Here is a 25,379-nt window from a genome sequence, read left to right on the forward strand (position 1 = left end):
TTTCATTTTGTTTTGATGCTGAAAAGAAACAAATTTAATGTCTTGAAATGTCTCACAAAATTGTACCTTCTATACTCTGTGGTTTTCTATCTATTCTTTCCCCCAACTCCCACTTCTCCCACCTACTTACCCAATTTGCTGTGCCCCAACTCATATTTACATTGTCAAATATATGTGCAAGAAAGGTTAACATCACTGCCTGTGAGCTGCCACCCTGGCAGAGGGCCCTATACATTCCCTTTATGGAAATAACAAATAGTTCTACCTCTCAGCACTCTTTAAGCCACTTCTGAAATGTGTAGATTCCTTAAAAATCATCCCTATAGCATGAGATATTGTCATCTTTGCTCATGTGCCTGAGCATTCAAGGTCAGTGATGGGAAGGAGGTACTGTACCAGGTGAGAAATGTACCAGGTCTGTGGGACAGCTTTTCTTTGGAGCAGTAGTAGATGGCACCTCACTTGCCGGAGCTCAGTGATTAGCCTTTGAGTGCTGCACTGGATAGAGAGAAGGGATGGGTCTGAAACACAAGTCAGTGTTGACTGGGAATAAGCTACCTAGAGTACAAGCTCTGCTGCAGAAGAGTAATCTCCAACCATGATAATGACAGAATCATAGAACAGTTTGGATTGAAGGGAACTTCAAAGGTCATCTAGTCCAACCCTCTACAATGGGCAGCGTCGTAATATGTTGACTAAACAGATTGCTGGCCTCAGTAACCAAGACACTTATGAGCAGCAGTCCTCATTGTTTGAGATGAGAGGATATATCTAGTAAAAATGTGCCAGAAACAGCTCTTTAAATCTATTTTATAAAATACTCCATTTTCTTTGAGATTATGTATCTGCTGTTTCTTTCCAATTATATTGCATAATTGTGTTTGAAAACAAAGTGCTAACTTTAAAGGGTTTATGCATAACAGTTTAAAAGACAGTATTGCCTTTAAAATTGTGGAGGTTTCCTTTTAATTAGCTAATGTTAAAAATCAATAATCGAGGTATATTAAGAGGATTTACAGATCATAAAACCAAATAAAGGGAAAAGCTGTGATAATTTATTCTGACTTGATAACAAAAAGGGCTATGGTATTATCTTGCTTGGACTACAGCATAAGGAAAATAATCAGAAAATTTAGTCCTGAGAACAAAGAAAATCTTATGCAAGGAATCTATTGCAGGGGATCTATCAAATTTGTCCTGTCTATTTGCTTTCACTGCTGAAAAAGTTATGACTCATTTCTGAGCACATTTCATGTATTCAGCTTCAGCTTCACCCAGGGAAGGGGATTGCTTACACATTTCTTCATCAGATTAAAGTCAGTTACCTAAATTCTGCTACTGTAAACTGTCAGATTAAGTCCATCAATTTCCAGTCCTTAATTTGAGCCCTTTCCAGTTCAACATGTGTTTCTTACTGTTAATCTGCCTTCCAGATGTGCTCACAAGTAATACCCACCATGCTGATTATGGATAATATTCTATTATATGCTGAAGGCTTATACTAAACATCACACTGTGGCATCAGATACAGCTGGTTTCAAAGTTACCTGAAAATCCTTGTTACAAGACTTTCTTCCCAAGTTCAGAGGGCTCCTTCTTATCAATATAAGCTAAATTAAGTGGCCCTATGGGTACGATATTACACTGGCTGTTTTAAAGCATACACTGTAGAGTACTTTTTATTTAGCTGATCTGGACCACTCTACGATATAGATCTCTCTTCTTCATTGTTACTTATCTCCATTCTCTTTTTGAGATGAAGCTTTTATCAGTGATCTTATATTATATCCCAAGTCCCTGATCAAAGTATTAAATATTGCAGACCAAAACCAATTTCCCATGGTATTCTCTAAGAAACAGCAATTTGATGGCATTTCTCAATTTAAAATTGACTTTTACGTAAATTGATTTTTATAATAACTAACTCACAAATAAAAACTGACAACTTTATTCTGTTGCTGGAGAAAACCCCCAACTTTTGTGAAAATAATGATTGAAATCCTGCCATTTCTACACTCAGAATCTCCAAATGATGTTTTTGAATATAAAGTGACATGCAGGATGATTCTGCAGGTTGAGGAGCAATATCGAAACAAAAATAAGAGTTGCAATCTCATAAAACAATGTGTGCTGTTTTATAAGACTAGCATTTTTTTCAGATGATGTTGGTGTCTGCTGGAGGCATGAGGAGGTTTCCTGATCTGAGAGCTTTATTCCTATATCTTTCTGAATTTGGTGCAAAACTGGTTTTGCATGTTTGAATCTGATGAAATTCCTGGTGACTCCAGGTAACAGCAAAACAATATGCAGATCCGAGAACAGTGCTTCCCCCTCTCCAATAGACAGGTGGTCAGCTCACACCCATTCCCTCTTCTTATTCCAGGCTCAGATGGCAGAGCAACTTTCCAGCAACGCTTAGGCCAGCAGCTCTGCTGAAGTCTCAGTTTCCTGATTCCCAAAGGCACTCAGTAAGATTAAACTGGAGTGACTAAGCACGTACCTTACTTTTCCAAGCAGGTCTAACAGACAAGCATTTCTGCTTAAACTGCTAGTGCTTTCTTCTGGCTTAAGTAGACAAAAAAAAAAAAAAAAAGAAGAAAACAAAACAATGAAAAAATACATTTATAATCAAAACGCTGAATGCGGGAAAAGAATCTGGGTTAACCAGGAGAAATGATGTCCAAGTGATCCAGTTTAAGGTATCTTCTTCAGTGGTTCATTTGCATTTTACTTATATTTCTGCAGTTTTGTTTATACTTCTTTTTTTTGCTAGCCTTGTCCTCTGTCCTTTATGGTATAAGTAATAGGAACAAAAAAACTAAATAAGATTTTAAATCTTTTTTTCCCCTCTGGGAATGCATATATTTGGCCACACTAAGAATAAACTGCAGCATCCCAGAATCTAGTTCTATCATTGATTACCTTTAATTATTCTCAATTTATAGCATTAGTGCTGCAGAACAAGGGGTGTCATATTCAGAGTTCTTTTCAGCTGGTTAAGCATTAATGAATGGTGATAAACAAGAAAACCCCTCTGCCTTGCCAGGCCACGCTGAAAGCAAATTAGTTATTTGGCCAATGCATGTCCACATACCTGAAAAAATGGATAGAAGTAGCAATGTAGCTATATAAATGTACATTACATTAGTGGACTAGCCTAGGCTCTTTTCTTTTTTGCTTTGTTCAGATTAAAGTTCAGTTTCAGAACTGGTTCACAACCATTTTTTCAAGCTTGTACATTGAAGGCTCTTTGTTCATAACTATTTGCTATGAAGCTGTACCCAAACAGCCAAATACAGACTGGTAAGTGCTGTTCTCTATTAACCAGCTGTTTGATAGCTGGGCAGAGGATGGGACAATAAGCAGTCAGAAGATAACAAATAAAGCCATAATAGATCAAGATATTCAATTGGTTATAGCATATCTCATTACCTTAAGTTTGAACTCACTTGGCCCTTTCCTTTTGTGTCACTGGAAGCTGAGCGTGTTAAGCCATTCACTAGAAAGACTTCACATTTTGACAGATCAAACCTACATTTTCCCCCCTCTTTTAAATGTGAAGCAGAACCATCCCCCAACACCTATCGGTAAAAGCTTACATTACAATGCCTATGAGTACATGAACACCTGACAGCTTTTAACACCATTTTTGGATGGTAAAAAGCTGCATCCTTTGTAGCTGCTACAGAACTCTCAAGACACTGATGCAACAAGTTTTTGAATATGATGAAATAAGGTAAATGGGAATGCAAATATATAGTGTCATTTATTATGACATTAATAATACAGTTACGGATTATCAATGGTAACCATTTGTGTATGCAATATTGTTCTTCAGTAAATAACTGCTCTTGCATTGTAGAAGAGCTCAGATTTATCAAAGGCTGAAGATCTAGCATCTGGGAGGGTCCTATGAAGCGAGTGACATATCATAAGGTTGTGTCAGAGTAAAACTACAGTGAAACTGCTGGGGAATGGTTCTTAATTTACATGCTCCTCAGTCTAGGGATTGTGTTCTCAAAATATGCATTTTGAATGCTAAGCAAATTCTCAGTGGTATGAAAAATGGTTATTTCAGTGAGCTTGTAATGGATAAAATTCCTTTAAATATTTTCAAGGAGGAAAATATCTAGTATGTATTCATTTTCATAGAAAATTTTGCAGGTTTGGATGTTTCCGTCTTTTCTTGCAGTCAAACATGGTTCAGATTTTGTTTGGTTGTTTTACTTCTCTGAATTTCCTTGGATGTGTTTCAGGTAATGTCAACAATGTGGTCTTCAGGAAGGAAAGAGTCATCTCGAAGATATGGAAAGATATCTTTGAAGATATAGAAAAAAGACATCTGTGTGACTCGTATTTCTGGAATGCCAAGAGATGGCTCAAAGCTTTCCTGTACAAACTGCTGTTCCACCATACTTTTTATGTTCCATAGGAGAAAGAAGATGATTTGAAGCAATAGTAGTGAAATAATTCTGATTAGCATGGTTAATAGCTAGCATGGCAACAAAATTAGTCCCATTGCATCATGGCTTTGCATACACAGTCCAAAGCCACTCGATTATTTTGTTCTTGTATCATCTTGCAAAGTTTTGTATAAGGCACTTCTTGATTATTGTCAATAAACCATTACCCTTTTCCAGTTTTTTGCCTCTCATTGCATTTTTTAAGTTCCTCAATTTTTTTTTTTGTTTTGGTTTAGGTTTTGTCTATTTGCTGTCCAAATTAATCTTATTACTAATCTCTTTATACTATAATTCTACTCTTTTCAGAACTTTTGATCTCAAAAAGATTATGAAACTTCTGCAAAGCTGTATGTACTTCAATCTTTCCAGATTTGGGTTTCTCTTTTCAGCTAATATTGAAGAATTTTATACTTTTAAAGAGCATAATGAGATTTGAGTAGTTGCAGGCCCTACAGTCTATACCATGAGACACATATTCTACCACTGCCACATGTTTACAATCTGCCAGGCAGTTTTCAGCTCACATGAGTATGCTGCTATCCAAGCCAATCTGAATTAATTTAGAAGTAAGATTTCATAAAACATAGTGCCAAGAGCTTTGCTGAACTCTAAATATGTAACATCTTCAATTTTCCCTTCACACATTTATATTAGAATGGGTGGTGAGAGAAATTTTCAGACACATGCATATTTAAGCATGGAACCCATTAGCTTTCACTTACAGTTTCACTTGGATTTACAAAGGCATGTAGGGACCTGGTTTCCATCGGTGTCCTCTTGTGACTTGGAAGAGATCATACTTGTATTAAAAAAAGAAACCACATCTGCAAAGCAAGGGTTAGTCTTCCTAACCTTTCTCTATTCAGTGCCTTCCCAGATATGCTATAAGAAGAAAATGGTTTTTCCAGCAGATCCTGGGATCATTTCAACCCAAAATAATGTATCATATCCTCTTAGGAAGAAAGGCAACCATTCCTGATGGATTTTTTTTCCCCCACATCTGCTGTGCAAACAGGTAATAATCAGTAGGGTCAAAGGTGCTTTTGTCTCACAGCTGCAGTACCGGAGAAGACTGTCATATCTTCAGTGGTCCCTGCAGGAAGGCGAAGCAAACTGTATTGTAGTCTTCCAGGAGTGGTGTGTCAGTTGGGGATATGCTTCACTCATGATTTCGAACAGCACATATGAAAATAGGATAAAAATAATCAAATAATCCCTTGAGAAGAGAATGCGTGTAAGGTCAGAGCTCTGACAGGCACAACTATTTGGCTGAGAACCGCTGCTGCTCTTGCAGGAAGAGATCAAAAAGAAATGAATTTAGCAGGCATAACTTTTAAACCACTCTGGCTCCTAAACCACTCCATGAAGTGTTCATTATAAGTATGCAGTTTAGGTACTGGACTTCACTGAGTTGCCTTTGCACAACTCTGGCAACATAAAGAGGGTGGGCTTGAAAGTGAAGGTACAAGTAATCATTATATAGAGAAAATATAGAGAAAATAAAATAGAGTTGATATACAGTATGCAGGTTTACATAGATTTTATATATATATTTCATATAGAATAGATATGTTGAATAGAATATGTATGTTGATATATTTTATAATATATTATATAATTCTATGTATAATATATAAATATATTATATAATTATATATTATACATAATATATATTCTATATAATACATAGAACATATATGTTGATACAATATATGTTGAATAGATTATATATATGGATTATATATAGAATATATGTAGACTATAAATAGAATATAGAATATGTATTATATATATTCTATATTATTCTTATATATTATATATATTCTATATTTTATATAGAATATAGAAAAACAGTCAGAGCAGCTAAGGATCAGTTTAGGAAAGCTAAAGCCCTGACAGAACTGAAGCTGGCCAAGGACATTAAGGGCAACAAGAAAAACTTCTATAGGTACACTGGGGATAAAAGCAGGGCAAAGGAAAATGTGGTCCCCCTCCGGAAGGAAATAGGAGACCTGGTTTCTCAAGAGGCAGAGAAGGCTGAGGTACTGAGCAAATTTTTTGCCTCAGTCATCAAGCCTTTCTATCTTTAGCTTTCCTAGGAAGAAAGATCATTGTCCTCCCTCCCTACTGGGACTGATCTGGCAGGTAGGATGAGAGAGATATTTGAACTTGTGTTCTGCCAGATTAAGGTCAAGGTTTTATCCCATATCTCACTTATTTGTTCAGATCACTACAGGCAAAGTTCTCTTCTTCCACTTTACCTTACCACTCCTCTCTTCCCCGCTCCCCCTGCCAAAGAACATTTATTTTCAAGTCCCATCAGAATGGAGACAGAGGTTGAAACCTCAATTTATGCTTGTGAGATGTTTGTTCCTTGGTCAGCTGTATTCATAACCTGTAATTGGAGGCATTGTGGTCTCCATTTCCATACTGGAGGAGGATCCATACCTGTTTGATATGCAAATCGCTGCTGGATTGAATCTCCATGTTTAGTACAGTAATCTTTCATTGAATTTTTCCATGTAATCTTTTCTTGACACTATTTAATACTCCTTGTATCCCAGCATTATATATTCTATCTCTGAAGCTGTGTCCTTACTTTCATCACATTCCTTACACTGCATTCCTCCAGCTTAAAAAAAACCCACATTTTTTTGTGAAACTTTCAAGTGCTCAGCTTTAGCTTCTTGCAGGAATGAACCCCAGCTGGGATTAAACCTGACAAAACACTCAGTCATTGATCGAGTTAGTATGTATGAAACTGAATTTCATAAGTGAGTGGACTTGAGGTATCTCAGTGAAGCATATCTTGCTGATATCTTTTTAAGGTAGAATTCCCAAAACATACTCATCCATGTCAGCATTCTAGATAAAGGCATGTCTTAAATGAAACAGTGGGTCACTAGTTCAGTTGTGTGCTTCAGCAATGTAAACAAGGCACAGAAACACTATTGCCTGGAGAAACAGTGTTGGCAACCACATCTGAGAGAAACAGAAAAAAATAAACAAAAAAATGGAACAGAGTAGTCATAACACAGACAAATCACTGCTTGACAGTAGTTATCATACTGGTTCTGGCAACTTTTACAGCAGGCTGTGCTGTGAAGGGAGTCTGATGTCTGTCCATTAGTCCTTCTTTCCAAACCAGTTGCCCTTTCAGTAACAGGAGTTTCCCCTTGGGCAAGATGGCCAGGCACAGCAGGTTATTGGGGTTTTGCCTTCCTGTGTAGTATGAAAAAAAGACCTACTCACTGAGCTGGTTCTCCTGGTTATCTTCACCTAATAAATTTCCTACTGTTGTAGGCATTTACAACACTGGTGAAGTCCTTAATATCTCCTCCTCTCCTCCTGTGCTATACTGTGGTTTTGTGGATGTTGGCCTTACATGGTAAATGTTTTAAATGCATTATTAAGATTAGTGAGAGTTTTCTGACTGCAACAGCTTTGAGGGGCAGGTAGAGAAACTGCACTTATAGAGCCTCCTGACATTCACTACACGTGTATGCTAGCCAGTGACCACAAGGGTATATACATAGTACACGACGTAAACCCAAACAGAACAGCATTCACTCATCTCAGTGCTGATGATCTAACCCACATTACTCACAAATTCGACCTTTCAGCCAATTAGTATTCACTGTGTCACTTAGAGATTTCATAGTCTGTGAATTTTTTTAAAGTTCTCATGTATATACCATCCTTGCAAATCTGGACTCTCTTGTCTAACCCTTTGTACATTTTAACTTGTGATCATCCACCCAGAAAGCGTTGTTACCATTGAAAACTTATCAATTTTTGTAATTCAGGTCTTTATTACTTTTATTTCTCCCTTTCTGTCTATTATTCTTGCTGCAATTATAAGCATCCCTTCTGTGCTGACCAGCTTTTGGCATCGTGGGTTTCTATTAACTGTGAACAGATTGAAAGTTTCAGAGCAACTAAAAGACATTGGCAAGAGACATGAATACTTAAAAAAAATAATAGCAGTCTTTTAAAATCAATTGCTTGAAAATGGCCATATATACAGAGAAAATAATTATCTACAGCTATAATGTTCCTGCTTCTCTAATTTGACATTTTCCCCCTAAAATCGGTACTGATTTTCTATTCCTTACACCGGATCTTAACAGTTTGTTCTTTTCTCATTTATTGATATTAAAAGCTCTTGGGTTTTTCTTGGTAATGCCAAAGCATGTCAGTCTGAGCATGTGCAAACAAACCTGCACTGGTTGGGTACAAATCCATAGCAGCTGCAGAGCCTGGTGCTGTGTCTAAGCATTCAAGGAAGAACACCTTTGCTCTCAACAGTGCAGGGAAGGCTGATGGAGATACAGTCTACAGTAGAGTTACCTTCTACATCTCTTTCCCCAGTGGTGACATTGATTTAGGTTATGTCTCCTTACTCTCTTTAATAGAACTAGTATAAACTAAATTATGGCCAAGACTTCTCTTTCATTTTTGGCTGAAACTGGCCAATGCAAGCTATTAGATAAGAAATGACAGACAACTAGCATGACAGCATTTCTTTAGGAACCCATAAATATTAAATATTAATATTTATAGGTTCCTAAATATTAATTAAAACAACCCTAGTAAAATGCAAGGAGTAGGGAATATACATTGTTTTGAACATGCTAAGGAAATATGCATATTTTCTCAGTTTTGTTCTTCCATTCGTTGGTCTGGAGAAGGAACTCAAATTTGGCAGAGCCAGGAAAAAAATGTGGGCAGGAGGAGAAAAGAAATAATGACCCACATGTGAATATTAAACTTTAATGTTTTTGAAACACGCATTTTACTATGCCTAGTGAACTTGCATTTAAATAGAAATCAACCCCCTTCTGCCTCCCACAAGCTGGGCTGCTGCCCTGCCTCCTGCCAACAAAGCACTTGAGCACAGAGCATTCCCAGCCCTGCCATGGCAGAACTGCAGTGCTCAGAGCATCCCCTGTCCAGGTATTTAGTGCAATACTTGACTCTGTAAGACAGATGTTCAATGGTCTGGGATGTTGCAAAGCCTGACCCTGATATTGAAAGCCATAACTTGTTTTATCCATGCTTTAAGCAATGGGCAACCAGGCAGGGCACAGGAAGCAAAACATTTAATTTGGGTGCTAAGGGCAGAAAAGCCAGAGACAAGGACATGAAGAAGAGCAAGCTGGCAGAAGGAAAGCAATGAGCCTATTATCAAATTGATGCCCTGTAATATGACCAAAGGTGACAGAATCTGGATTAACTAAGACAGTAGTCAAAACATTTCTTACCAATTGGAAAGCCACAAAGTTAGCAGCTGTGAAGTCCCAACCGAGTATGCTAACACTAACACTGGGGAGCGGATCAATTGCCTCTTCAGGAAGCAGCACTTTCCCGTTTGTGAAAATGCCAAGAAACACAAGGCAACCGCGTCATGCTGAGAAGTCCTTTACAGTCACACAGATTTATACCTTTGATTGTAATTTCATATCATGTTTCTTATGCGCTATGTTATAATGAACTTTCCCTCTTTCACTCAATTGCCACCTTTTTTTCCTAGGTCACTGATACATAAGGGCTGTGGTGTGCACCACCTCCATAGGGTGATGTGAACTGAAGATCCTCTGCTTCCCTTCCTTCTCATGGAGATTTTCATTTCTGATCTTTTTTTTTCACTCTTCCTTGACATTACACATTTTCAGGGACATTACCACACAGACACACGAACCTCCTGACAGCTGTTATTAGCTCCTGGCTCTACCGCATTAGAAAGAACTCCATAGCTAAAAAGAAATATATTTCATTTTCTGTGCATAGCTATTAAACAATTTTTAAAATGGGATTCCATTTCCCCCCCCCCCCCCTTTTTTTTTTTTTTTTTTTCAGAAAGCATCTGGTAAGAACTTGCAGGCAGCTTTTCCCTGCCTTAGGCCAATTGTTTGCACTGTTGAAGGATCTCTCTCTTTTTCCAAGCCACTGACTCCAATCTGGAAGCAAACACAGAGCTCTCCCCATGCCACCCATGCCTTTACCCTCAGAACAGACACTGGGCTGCAGCATGTGGGGTCTCATGACACACAGAACTTTCCCAGATGTAAGATCTAAGTTTGCAGCTTCCACCCTTGGATCACTTATTTAGTCAGCTGTGCAGGGATTTTCTCCCCACTGTGAAGACTCTTTGAGAAGGCATCTGGAGGGCCATCAGGTTCTCTTTGTTTATTTTCATTCCTCAGGAAGGCGTTCAAAGACACAGTTTAATTTCCAGAATAAACTGAGAGGTGGGGTTATAGGACTGACTGTGAATATATATATGTGCATGTAGGTTGTAAATATATGCATGTTGTGTAGGTGTATGCTTTTCTATATGTACATATCAAGAATTCCTGAAGTTCCCCATTTTAGGAAGATGGACATTATATTCATTTCATGAACAGATGGAGATGTGAGTTAAAAATAAAGGAAACAGTCAAGCAAAAGGAAGTCTGGAAGACAGGTCATCTCTATGGCAGGCCCAGAGGCAATAAACAAACCCTCCAGTCTTGGAATGCTAACTTCCTTAGGGAACAGATGCCACTGCTTAGGTATTTTCTGCAGCTTGGCACCTGCCTGCTGGAGTTAGCATCCAAGGAGAGGACCCCTGAATGTGACTCCTCACCCTTCCCTCATGAGGACTTAGAGATGAAAAGTCCAGATTCAGAGCTGGATCTCCATCATTTAAGAAAAGTGACTGAATGCTTCCCAGTTCCCCTGTGCTGCAAAAGACTGAAAAGCAAAATCTCGTTTTTTTTTCCCCCAAGTTGTGCAGAAAGAAATACAAGTACTAGAATTGGTTCTAGATAATATTTGCAAACACGTAATGAAAAAGGAGGATAAAAAACTAGATCATGTGTCCAACATTAGCTTAAATTCAAGAAAAGAGAAAGTTAATGTTTCTGATTAAATCAGATATACAGCCTGGTCTCTACCTCCTGCCTTTGAAAGTGAAAACTTGTCATACAGGGCTGTCTTCATTATCATGGGTTTGCTAATGTTGAGCCAAAGCAAGAAGACAGAAAAGACTATCTAAAAATGCACATCCAATATTTTCCTCTTCAATCACAAAAAAATTCCCATTCTGAAGACCAAGTTTAAACAAAGTGCACAACGGATTAATTTAAATTCATTTATGTTAGTTTTAAAATGAAAAAAGCCTTATAAATGTTTAACTTGAAAGCAGTTCCAATCTGTTCTATAAATATGGTTATATTATTGCCTCAAGAGTACTCATAACAAACCTCAATACACTTCACAGAGCTGAAACATGAAGTGAAAATTTCAGGATTTTTTTTTTAAATATGATAAAATTAAGCATGGACCTATTTTGTTTATGTTTATTTTACGGAAATATTAAATTAAGATGTAACTTTTTATTTCTTAAAAAATTATGCTTAGAAATAATGGTAAACCATAAGAATATGCAAATATGAACACACAAATGTATGAATTTTCAATAGAATATTCAGAACCATTTTTAAGTGTGTACAATCTGTTTTATACTTGCAGTGTTTCATAACTCGAGTAATATGTTATACATTTGATAACTAAGGAAAAATCCAAAGGGGCATGGAATTATAGAATGGTTTGAGTTGGAAGGAACCTTTAAGCTCATCAAGTTCCAACCCCCCTGCCTTGGGTAGGGACACCTTCCACTAGACCAGGTTGCTCCAAGCCCTGTCCAACCTGAACTTGAACAATTCCAGGAACAGGGCATCCACAGCTTCTCCGGGCACCCTGTGCCAGTGCTTCACCACCCTCACAGGGAAGACCTTCTTCCTGTACTGTCTAAGCTGAATCTCCCCTCTGTTTAAAGCCATTCCCCCTTGTCCTTGTAAAAAGTCCCTCTCCAGATTTCCTGTAGGCCACCTTTAGGTACTGAAAGCTGCTGTAAGATGTCCCATGAACCTTTTCTTCTCCAGGCTGAACAAGCCCATCTCTCTCAGCCTGCCTTCATAGCAGAGGTGCTCCAGCCCTCTGACCATCTTTGTGGCCTTCTTTGGACTCAGTCTAACAGATCTGTGTCTTTCTTATGTTGGGGCACGCAGAGCTGAACACAGTACTTCAGGTAGGGTCTCACAAGAGCAGAGTAGAGGGGGAGAATCATTACTCTTCTTTTGAGGCAGCCCAGCATAAGGTTGGCTTTCTGGACTGCAAGCATACATTGCTGGGTCATGTTGAGCTTCTCATAGACCAGCACGTCCAAGTCTTTCTCCTCAGGACTGCCATCAGTATATTCCTGAGGAACATCAAGAATCAGCAGTTCTTTTCCTTTTAAGGAGAACCTTTGCTTTTAAGAGAGGACATTTTCTGAGCAGTAAAAAAGCAGGTAAGCAGTTCCACTTGGCTTTAGACAAAACGTATTCTTCTAAAGAGCTATATCAGAGTCCTTGATATAAGTACACTTTTTTTCTCAGTCTCTGTCCTGGCAGAGATTTAGCATATTATATGACCCAGGAGTCTGTGGGGAAGAACTGCTTTTATCACTCAGCAGCATGCTGGTAGCTATAAGTTGTTAGCGATAAGTGATGCAATTAAGTGTTTCTTGGAGTGATCTTCATACATAATTATGGTTCCATTTTGAACTATGCATCACCAATAACACTGTACCTACTCTGTAATTAGGTGACTACTTTGTATTTTTGATGTACTCACAAGCTGTACAGCAAGAGCAAGGTACTCTGCAGCACTGTAAAATGCCATCTCTCACTGAGACACAATAAGACGCCATCTAGTCAATATAAAATGTATTTTAAATACTGTTTCCAGAGTTAGCAGTGATCAGAACAACTTTCTCTCCCCCCCCCAAAAAGTATAATTACATTTAAAACTTGCATATCTTGTTGATTTTCAACAGTTTAGTTGCAGCACACAACCTTTCTCAAGTGCACAAAGTGGTACCTATGATTTATTATATACGTCACAGTGGACTCTAAAGAGAGACATTAGCAGTCTGACCAGGAAGCAGCTACTCACACACAGCATCAATGACCCTCTACCTCTCATGGTGAGACATGACCAGGTGGGACCAATAGCATAGGGAGGAGACCCATAGGATCTATATGACTGTGATGTATTCACTGCTGTCCAAGGCATTTGTTATGTTAAATTATAACACTTCCAATAAAAAAAAATGGAACTATCAGTTGGCTTGAGAAGGACAAAGATGTTGGAAGATATATTTTTATGTAGATAGGATTTCATGGTAGGGTCTCTGTTTCTTTCTGAGAAGAGTAAAGGAGACATTCATTTTGCTATAAAAAGTTGATTGACAAGAATGTTTTTACCAAACAGCGGAAGATTTGGGCTTTGCTCCATTATTGAACCTAGTTCAATTTTCCATCACAAGAATGGTTGCAGCCTCATATTCCTCCCCACACCCACCAATCTGCACTTTCCCCCTCACCCCTTCTCTCACCATGTCTGCCACCAGTGATCATTCAGGAGAGCCAAATTACCTGGTCTACCCATGGGAATGACTGGAAAAGAATGTTCCCTGAGAACTGTCTGGGGCAGGGGAACCTCTCTTTGGCACTAACCCTGTTAAGGCAACAATTCCTGAGCCGAGGAGGTCTGCTGCAGGCAGACAATGCGTGCTTCTGCAGCAGGAACACACCTTTTATCTTGTGATGTCTATTCTCACCCAGTGGTGGTCACTTTGACCTCTGATAGCCTGGAGGTAAAAGCATGTCTCTATATTGTCTGCTCGATTGTGTTCCTCAGCCCTGAGTCTGAGTGCAATTTTGGTAGGTACCATAAACATTAATAAGAGCAGTGAATACGAAGACAGAGTGCTGCTCTGTGAGTAATTACAGGTTTTTCAAATAACATAATTTCCTAGTTAGCATCAGAAAAGTGACTGAGAATTGCTATAAATGTAAACATATGGATGTGGGTGCCTCTTTCCTCATATCAGCATTTTCCTGAAAGCAATTTTAATGAGAGAAGTGCAAAAGGAATTTATTTTTAGAGTGTGCTTTCCATAAGTGTTTATAGGGCTGAATGAAGTAATGCAGAAGAAGTTTTCAGAATAAAGAATGCAGTCACCTTGAAATGCACACTAATATGAATTTTAAATAAAACTCACAGATCCATATTAGTGAAAACACTTTACAAAATATTGAGCTGAAAAGCAGAGCAATATTTGGACCTCTCAAATGCATTCTTTATAACCTGAACACTGTCTTTCTGTTGATCCATCAATTAGACCTTCACAGAAGAATGTCAAATGGCACAGTAGATGCAATGGCATCCCAGTGCCTGTTTGAAGTGAAAGACACTAATAAAGAGTTTTGCTATGACCATATCAGATTTTACTTTCCCCTAAGCTGTCTGCCTTTCTGCTCACTCTGAACACAAGGCCATGTTGCAGGTTCAGGTCTGTTTGCACAAATGCACTGTAATTAATGGACTATACATGTGAAGAACAGAGGAACTGGCTCACATACTCCATTGCTGGCTTGGCTGTGGTGTCCCTTCATCTGGGGCAAGTGTTAGGTTTGTCATGCTTGGACATATGCAGTGAAGGAAAGAAGGTCACCGAAGTCCTAAATCCACAGCTCAGATGTTAGCTGGAACCATAAATATAAATGAATCTTAGAATAATTTTCCAGAATTGCAGTTTGTAGAGATTTTCCTACAGAGCAACACATGCTGTGGGAGGATGTCCTTGTGAAGAGGATGTCCTTTGTTTGATACCATGTGGATTTATTTCACTTCACCAAGAAAGATGTTATGGTTGAACACTGTCTTTAGGAAAACCCTAAAGGCCTGAAGGAAGACACTTGCAAATGAAAGGGGTAAAAAATATCCTGGGGATGGCTTGCAGTGGACTAAATGTGACCAGTTCACTTGTACTATGTATGGAGGTTGACTTACTGGAACAAACAAAACAATAATTTTGAAAGAACTTTTTCCTACTAATAATATACATTGCTCAGGCATCATTGACAGCATTTACTTTGAATTCAGTGAGCTGGGATCAAATCTTTCATGTCCTCATCAGACCTGTTGAGAAATCAGACTAATAAAAAGTAAACTCTCCAGAAAGATTACATTTTAGGCTTGGTTTAAAGATTAATCCCTTTTTTTTTTATGCGTGGGATACAAATGACAGAATCATACCAAAATTCACCAAAGTTACAAACTTAAAAGCAGTCACCTCGGGTGCTTTTTGAGTCACAGGAATATTTTTGCCTTTCTTAGTCATTAACTTTTTTATCAACAGTGATCAGTGTCAGGTTTAAGTCCCACCATGAGGCTTTCTTTTCTTTTTTCACTAACACCAGGGAAGTTAAAAAGAAAAGGGTTACTGGCTTACTAGGAACAGTTATGAGTAATGATAATGTACAGTGGCTAAATGTAGTTTTGCTATTAACAGAAAGAAACAAAGTCCACCCACTTGCTGAGGATGAATGAGTTGATGCTGTAATAGAGACAGCTGCATTGGCAAATGAAACTCTAAATTTCAGAGTGCAGAGATTGAATCAGGGAACTGGAGAGAAAACTGCTGTCTTGCAGGTTAGAGCCTGTTCAGAGCCCACTGGGTTCCTACGACCTGTCTTCCCATCAGGGCTGAGGACCTTCAAAAGAAAGTCCAAATTAAGGAAGCCTTACTGGTTTCCAAACACAAATGCAAGGCTTCCATCTTATCTGCCCAAGTGAAATCTGTGTGGGATGCTGTCAGCCGAGCCAATGTCTCTTAACAGGAAGCTGACTGGTAGTCAGAGAGATGACTGAATAAGCTGCTTGGTGTATTGGCAGCTTGTAAAGCCATGGTGAAATGGGAGTCATCACAAACCAGATTGTTTGAAGGGAGAATAGAAAAGGTCTCTTTCTGGTGACCCCTTGAGATGAAGTAAAGTTTGCTTTTGAGGGATGCAGAATCTGGATGCTGAGTCTGAAAATGAATACTGTGGGTTTAATGGCATAATGTGGGAGAGAAACACAGAGGAATGGAGGCTACAAGGCCATACCAACAAGACATTAACAAAATTAACAGAAGGACCTTCAAAAGATATAGCAGACATGGAGCCCATCTAAAGTTTTTTTTCACACCAAACTCAGATGTCCCCAGTCTCAGCGCTGAGCTGAGCCAAAAGGTCACGGAGGCAAAGCTGGTATTCTTAACTCCTGATCTTGGACATGCTCAGCCCTCCCTGTCAGGCAGACAACTCCAGGAGAAGATTCAAAGTGTGTAGATTAGGCAATCATTAGGCTATTAAACTAGGTGCTCTGAATCATGCTCTGCAGGAACAGAAGAGTTCCTCTTTACATTCTTTACCTGTGCAGCTCAGATTTCTAATTAGTCTACAGCAAACATCAACCTGAGTAACTAAGACTACTTACAGCTGGGATTTATTCTTTTAGAGTCTAGTGTAAAGTCCAGGAAAATAAAGCCTACTTCTGAAGATACCAGTCTATGACCCCAGGCACCCAAGTAACCTTTTTGACTTCATTGTAATGACTTATATGTGTGAAGTGTCTATAGAACTGGTGCTTCAGCTGAACTTAAAATACTTCACAACCAATAAAATCTGCTTCTTTCTTCCCCCCCGCAACGTAATAGCATTCATCAAAATTCACCCTTAAGATATATGGATCAATCTGTTGACCCAAAAGAACATTGCACTGCTCCACTAAGTTTTGATAGGGTGTTTGTTGGTTGCAATTTTCTGATAAAAATGTTATCTTTTGGTTCTTTCAGGCAGTTTCTTCTAGAACTTTGTCCTGGAATGGAAAGAAATCCAGTTCTATCATTCCATACTCAATTCATGCAGTCCACCCTGGTCATCACCTGTTTCTCTCCCTTTAGTCTTTTTTTTAGGATCTGTATTCTCTGTGCACGTGCAAGTTTTCCTGGGAGGCTCACCAATAAGTAACTTTATTTACAGCAAAAACAGCCAGACAGAGAGACTCATGTTGAGACAGGGCGTAGGCAAGCTTTCTTGGCAGGAGATTGTCATAGCTGTACCACTCAGAAACATGAGCTTCAGCAGCATTTGTTTATATTTGAGGCACAAATACTTTTTCAGTTCCTGGATTCCTGCTTTTCATGTCTCAGTTCCTGGATTCCAGTGTACTTTAATAAACTGTAAAACTAAATGGAGCCACACAAAATTAATATAAAAATAAAACCAAAAGCAATGTGTATCCTGTCAAGATGGCATGAGAGCATCCACCTGTAGTGCAAAGAGGCCCAAACACCACCCCCATTTATTCTGTACATTCCCCGTGCTCTCCTTAGGAAGAGACATTATTGATTAAGGAATGGCTGGTAGAAATTACAATTGCTTGAACAGTGCATACTTTAATGAGACAAGATCATGATTGGAGCACATCCATTTGCCATTTTCTTCCAAGAAGGAGGCAAGGGAAATTGTATGGAAATTTTGCTTTATCATATTTCGATGCAGGTTTTTAAAATTATATGGAAATGCCTTATGTTGTGAGATTTCCATCATACAATGTGGTTGGTATCTGAAGAAACCCAGGAAAATGATTTTACTGGTCTTGTAAGAGCTGCATGATCCAGAAGAGTATGAGTAAATATTCATTTGCAAAATAAATGGTGTCCCAGTATCTCTGGTGAGCATGTGTCTGTTGCTGGATGGCACCTAAGCTTCATTCTCACTCATACCCAGAAGTGAAGTCCTGAGGCAGTTGGGTTTTCTGCCCCATCCAACAGGCACAGAGCATGGCCCGCACAGCCAGCAAAACTTCATTGAAACAGGGTTGCAGTTGTTTTCTCCTTAAAACTCAGCCATAACAGTAAAATATACCGAGATCTGGAAGCCAAGGAGGGTGAGATGTGAATCGATGTGTTTTTCTGTACTTGCTGGTGGGACTGAGCAACAATGTAGAGAGGTCAATGGGACTGGAAAAGAAAAGGGAGCACACAGCTATCTCCTTGTGATACATACGCACTGGTTCTGTGGGCCTGAATTCACAACGCCCCTTTGAGCATTACATATTCAAGAGCCTTTCAGTACCAAAGCAAAATATAATATCTTGGAAATTACTGGGAAGAGAAACTCGAACTAAGGACTCTTAGTGTCTTGTACTCATATGGAAGACAAACTATAAGACTGTTTTCCACTCCTTTCCCCTCAAGGCTATTTTATGGCACAGTATCCATAGAAAGATGGGAAATAGTCCTCCCCATAAACATACCTTTCTCTGGCCATTCTTGAGAGAGTTTTTTCTCCTTTGGACTGAAAGACAATAAATGTGCATATCTTCTGTAAGAGGCAGCCACTGAAAATAACAAAAAAGGCATTGTGGGAAAAAAAAGAAAAATAAAAGGAGAAAAAGCCCAACATTTTCTTAATTCTTCTAAATTATTAGTTCTCCCTTGGTTCTTTGACAGGGATTACTATCTGCATGGTAGAGAGCTCAGCATGGATTACAGGTGGCTAAAGACATGAGTCAAGCTAAGAGCTGAAGAAATAAAGGATTGCAGTGACATTCCTAATACCTATCTAACTTTAGGAAATTTTTACTAGCTGCATAAGGTTTTCAGACCCTCCAGAGGTTTTCTGTAAACTGCACAAACTGTAAATTATATATATGTGTATGTAAATTACATACATAAAGATATTACCTACTTAACTCTGGATTTTAGGTACTGTCTCTGGACCAGGTGCTTAAAAGCAAGGTACTTTCATGCTCTGATTTTACTCCTCATCCAGTACACAGTTCCATTTATCCATCAAAAGTAATAACCAAAGATAAGTGAAGCATAATGTTGTTTATGAAAACAAGCAGTCCCTCTAGGCTGCATGGAGTATTCTATGTGGAATTTTTTGTTCTCGTCAAAAGAAACCTAACAAAAATCAGCAACAGTGATATAAGTTGCATCACTGCTCTTCCTCTTACTCAGCAGGAAACATGCACTGGAAGGAAAAGGTAAGAGCTTTTGTCTGACAAAACATTTCTTAGCTGTCAGACATAATTAAAAGTATTATTTATGTACGGGTTATAATGTAAATACAGAGTGAATGAACATTTAAAAGTTTCAAACTTTGCACTGGAAGTAAGAATTTAATCATATGGCTTTGCAAAAGACATGTTAAATACAGTCTTCATTTTTCAGTTTAGTTTATGCACTCAGCTTTTAATATTAGAATCAAGATTAAATCTCTTTCTTTGGAAAACAAAGTCTCAGCTCTCTGTGAGCTCGATACAGGAATTACTTGCTAATGTTCTGTTGCCTGTATTTTCTTTTTGTTTTTTTTTTTTTCAGGCAGGAAATCAGAGTAGGTGATCACAATGGTCCTGCCAGGTTTAATATATGAATAGAAATGAACAAATCTGACATTATAATGGAAGTCCTTTTCTTTTTTAACTTGAAAGGCACAGAAATGCAAATTCAAACCTAGGACAGCGCAACATTTAATGTCTGAGCACCAAACTCTTTCATATCTTGGCTATTTTTCCTGTCATTTGAAAATTAATTGGTTCCAGTTTTTGCACTTAATAATTTCCTCATCTAACAATTTATTTCTTCGAAACAGAAGAACACCTACATTGAAACAAACCACTGAAAAATAATCAGACAAAGTTTGCATGAAATGGCATTAGGGTTCTCCATACAGCATGAGACTTTTTTGGGCCCAGGAGTGTTGAAGTCTTTTGTTAGTCCCTGGGACCACAGGTTGGGACCCCAGGAGCACACACAGGTGGATTTCTGCGTTAGCTGGAATGTTGCCGTAGAAGAGTCACCAAAATGGCTTGTAGTGAAGACTTCATTCAATGGAAATGCTTCTCAATGCCTGTTGGAAATGACTCCTTTTTCATGATATTAACTAATTACTCTGCTCTTATTGTTCAGTGCAACTAGTTCAACAGCTCAGTGACACCTGGCTCTTCCCTAGGAATTCTACTGGGGACTAGGTTTTTATTTTTCTAGTAAGTCTAATTAATCATATGCTAAATACTCCAGCATTTCTTTTCAATTGGACATATAAGTACAATTGATTCAGACATTAAAATAAAAGACTAGAAATAACTATAGTTTCTTATTTCACAGTAAAACCAGAGAGCACTGTGTTTTCAGCATGATTAAGGTCAGTTCCTTAACTCATGCTTCCTTGGACCCTACCTCTTACTTAAATGAGGGATGTGCTTTTTTTTTTTTTTTAACTGAGGACATTATGCCATGTAAAACTCACACTGACTTCAGAGGTCAGGCACAGGGATGCTACGACCACAGGATTTGACTCATGAAACATTATCTGTCATCTAAACTTAGATATCTAAATAACAAGACACCTCAGACTAAAGCCTCTGCCCCAGGAATCCAAAGAGTTTTGACATCAACAGGAATATTTGAGAAGGTTTTCCACACTTACAGCTCATGCTATTATAAATGAATTGAGAAGTGAGCTATAAAGGCTAACCCTCTATACAATAAAGAGGGACAATCCAAGTAAAGGGTACAATTTATTCGCTTTTCTGCCAGTGATGCCTTTTTCTGTCAAGTGCACACAGGCTTCTTGGTATATCCTGCAAATGGAGACTTGCAGAAGTACAATGTAATGGGAACAGGCGAGAAATAATTTAAAGACATGAAGAACAGATTTTAAAGTGTTTTTGTTGGTGAAGGATGAAATAGAATCAATAAGTAGAACAAATAAAGAAATGCAAAAAATCAAATGGAAGCTGAATATGTCAGCTACTGACTCCATTAAAGCATGGTGGATGGGGGTGCACATTATTTTAAAATGAACTCAGACGTGTTTAACCTGCATATCATTGACAAGCATCATTACCGAATGAGGTCTATACATTTTAATCTATTTGTTTCTCTTGTTCTAGAAACCTCCTGAATTAACCAGTCGGTTCCAAGTTGAAAAGTAAGGACAAAAATTAATACGAATAAGTCACTACCACAAGCTCCTCTCTTACAGGAAATAAAAGGAAATGTTTGCCAGGGTCAGAGGTGCAAAGGCTCATGTTTTTATTCATACGTTTTCCATAACAAAATAATGCCTCTGAATCAATACTGCTGAAAATCTGAGTCAGATTTACAAAGATGCTTGGTTAGTTGCACACTTTGCATTGTTCTCTCAAGAGCTATCAGAGACCACTGGAAAACACAACAAACAGTGCAGGTGGGTTGATATTTCTTCTGATAGGCATTGCCACAGACAGATATATATTGTTTGGCTGAAACTAATGTGTTTTTAGAGATGGATGAAGTGGTATTAATTGTAGTCAAAACATAATCTTGCTTGCTTTCTAGGGATAGTTCCAAAAGAAGAATGAAGGAAGGCAAAAGCAATACATGTTGAGAGTGAGGGCCAGCAAGCGCCGGGAAAATCCCTGCCTGATCCTTTCCTGAGTGACGCTGAGCAACTTTCCCTCCTACCACTATCAAGTGGCACAGGGCCTCCTGTCACCTGATGGCAAAAGCACTTCTCAGACCACCTTGCAGGGATGACCTGCAAGGACAGTAAATTTAAATATCACTAATGTCATTGATTGTAATGGATAATCCATCCACGTGTCTGCCCATAGGTTTTTTTGCTTCCACTGATTTTAAAATGATAGGTGTCAGATTTCCTGCCCTACAAAGCAAGCTTCATTATCTAAAGCTATTAAATGACTGTTTCCTGGTAGTCTGTGGGTTACAAATTTCTGGACTGAAGCCTACTGGTTAAACAGATAAGGGATCGATATTTGAAGGTTATTATAAGATACTGAAAACCCTTTGCACCCTCTGGCAAGTAGAGGCAGGGGGACTGCATGTTCAACACATCATTTTGAGTTACATGCCCAGTGCAGAGCTCCTTGCCAGTGCAGTGAAGAGGATGTGATGATCTCTGTGGTCCTTTTTTTGACTCTGTTATAATGTTCTCAGATGAAAGAGAAATCAGATTCTTCTCCCATGGACTCTTAGGAAGTCAGTAAGAAGTGCCAGTAGAAATCACTGTCAGATTAATAGACATAAAGTTGGTATTCAACGTGGAGAAGCAGGTAGAAAAATCAAAAGTAATCCACATGGCAGAAAAGCATTTATGGGAGGTGTTGTGGTTTAAGCCTAGGTGTAAATCAGACCACGCAGTCTCTTGGTCTTAAGAATGGGAATTTTTGTGATTGAAGAGGAAAATACTGGATGTGCATTGTTAGATAGTCCTTTCTGTCTTCCTGCTTTGGCTCACGTTGTGGTTTAAGCCCCGTCGGCAAGCCAGACACACAGTTTCTCCCCCGCCCTCTTTCTTCCCTCCCCCCCCCCCCCCACTCCCAGAGGGATGGGGAGGAGAATAGAAAGAATGTAACACCCATGGGTTGAGAGAAGAGCAGTCCAATAACCAAGGTATAACACAGATCACTACTGCTGCCACCAATAATAATAATGATAACGGAAATAACAAGGGAAGAGAATCAAGGGAAGAGAATCAACTGCTCACAACCCACTGACCTATACCCAGGCCAACCGAACAGTGATCTAACCCTTCCAGGTAACTGCCCCTGGTTTTACATCCTGGTCATGACGTGCTGTGGTATGGAATACCTTTTTGGTCAGTTTGGGTCAGGTGCCCTGTCTCTGCTTCCTCCCAGCTTCCCCTCCTCCCTGTCAGAGCATGACACTCAGAAAGTCCTTGGTCAGACTAAACATGTCTGAGCAACAACTAAAACCATTGGTGTTATCAGCGCTGTTCCCAGGCTGAAAGTCAAAAACACAGCACTGCAGCAGCTACTAAGCAGCTGAAAAATGAGTGCTGCTGCTGAACCCAGGACAGGAGGGAAGACAGGAATGGTGCAAGGCGACTGAAGGATAAAAACAAAAGTTAAAATTATACTTTTTTTAAAAAATGCGCCAGCACATCTTAAAAATGGTTAAGAATAATTGCATACAATCACATCTGCTGAGGTGCTGTAAGTTACTGCTTATTTACAAAGAGATGAGTCTACAGATTTTCTATTTATTAAGATACTACCCACAATACAGCAAGTTTGGATGTTCCTGACTAACAGCAGCTTTACAAGATGTCAAAATGACCTTACTATATCTGCTTACTTGTTTGTTCTTCCACTTTGAAAATACCACTTCACTGGAGAGATGCTTATGGCTTTTATACGTAGTCAATAAGCTTCCACAAGCCAAATCACAGTCTAAAGCACTTTCATGGCACCCTTCACACCAAGCTCCATAGAATTTATGTGATGACTTTCAGCAGTGACCCCATCACTTCTCTGATGCTGTGCAGCCTGAGAAAAGCTCTGAGGTAGATTGTGTTTTATTAATGGGAATACAGGCAGGGTCAAATTCACTTTCTCAATATTGAAAACATTTGATTCCCAGCATGTTTCTTTACCTGTAAATTTCGAATCTATTTTTCACTGCATATTGAGCAAATAGAGTCCAAATAAAAAAAACCCAAAACAACTAACCCAACTCAAAACAATTGAAGACTTGACAAACCTATGGAGGTTTTATCCACAGTTTTCATAGAGCATGAGTCTCAAAGAGAGACTTGCAATTTGACCAATGCAACAGGCAAGCTAATTTAGGAGTGATAGACCCTCATGCTTACTCAAATAACCAGTGTTAATCTTATTTTAGCATTCGTTCACCACTCACTGACTGGATGCTGGCTTTAGACTTTCACAAAAACCACCTTAACAGGACATGTTTTTTCTTCCAGAAACAGGATGAGAATAGGTAAGATCTCTCAGCAGTTTGAGGCAGCTCACCTAACCTTCCAGTGTATCTATAATTCAGCACACTGCAAGATCAGATGAATTTTGATAAATATAAATAAATAATGCATGCTTTAAGGGAAAAGAAAAAGTGAATGGAACAAGAAACAACATGCTTAGGAAAAAATTAACCAGATTAAAAAAAAAAGAAGAAAGATTCTTTACAAAGTATAAGAAGATACCGAATAGTGTTAAGTTCAGAATCACCAAAATAATCTATTCATAGCCCAGTAATTAAGCTTGTCCTTACTATACATTAAAAATAAAATCTTAGTAACAGTAAAAAATAGTGTATTTAGTGAAAATTTAATTCTTTTGTCTAGCTGCTGCAAAATTCAGCCTAAAACACTACCAAAGAGTCTGAGTTAAGCTGATTCTCTTGTACTCTCACACCATGCTTGCAGCTTCCGGTCTAAAGCCCAAAGTGCTAAATTCTTACCATTAAACACCAGATAAATTCCAGATAAACACCAGACATAGAAGCATTATCTTAAAAAAAAACCCAGATTTTTCAGAATTTCAAACTATTGCTGTTATATATGAAGTCAAGTTGATTCTTTCTTTGTGGAACTCTGTAATTACAATTTTATCTGTTTTTTATGAAAACTCTCTACGTAATGGATTTGACTTTTAAACAGTAGTTGCATATTCAGTTACTTAGTAATATTAATGCTGATGGGAAATGGTACCTAGGCTATGTAGTTCATAGTCTAATGTGAATAGAAGAATAGTTCAAGGGTATCAGTCAACATTTTTCAGATGTAGAGATATTTTTCTTATTTGGTTTCCTAAATCAAAGTAACAAGTAGTTAAGATTCATACAGGAATCTATCTATACTATTTCTAACAAATTGGAAAGACCTCATTTCAAGAAATGTGCAAAGGAAAAGAAAAAACAAATAGTTTATGCATGAGGACTAATAATCTGCCAGGAAGACATAACTAAGGAAGAGATATCACAGGAAAATATATTTCAGATGGGAGGGGGAAAAGCAAAGAGACTATGGATGCAAAAATATGAAGTAGACTTAAATGAAAAGAGCAGATGGCAGGACAAAAATCATTTAAGGCAATACCAAAGGAAGCTGTGGAGTTCCTTGCCACAGAGGAGTTATCATCACTAAAATTTTGTTTTCTTTCAAGAGGAGACATTGCAAATTCACTGAAGAAAACTGCATTAATAGGTCTTTAAAAAAAAAACCA

This window comes from Pezoporus wallicus, unplaced genomic scaffold (assembly GCF_028554395.1).
Source record: "Pezoporus wallicus isolate ANWC-B61680 ecotype Strahan unplaced genomic scaffold, APGP_CSIRO_Pwel_v1 scaffold_13239, whole genome shotgun sequence".
Taxonomy (NCBI): domain Eukaryota; kingdom Metazoa; phylum Chordata; class Aves; order Psittaciformes; family Psittacidae; genus Pezoporus; species Pezoporus wallicus.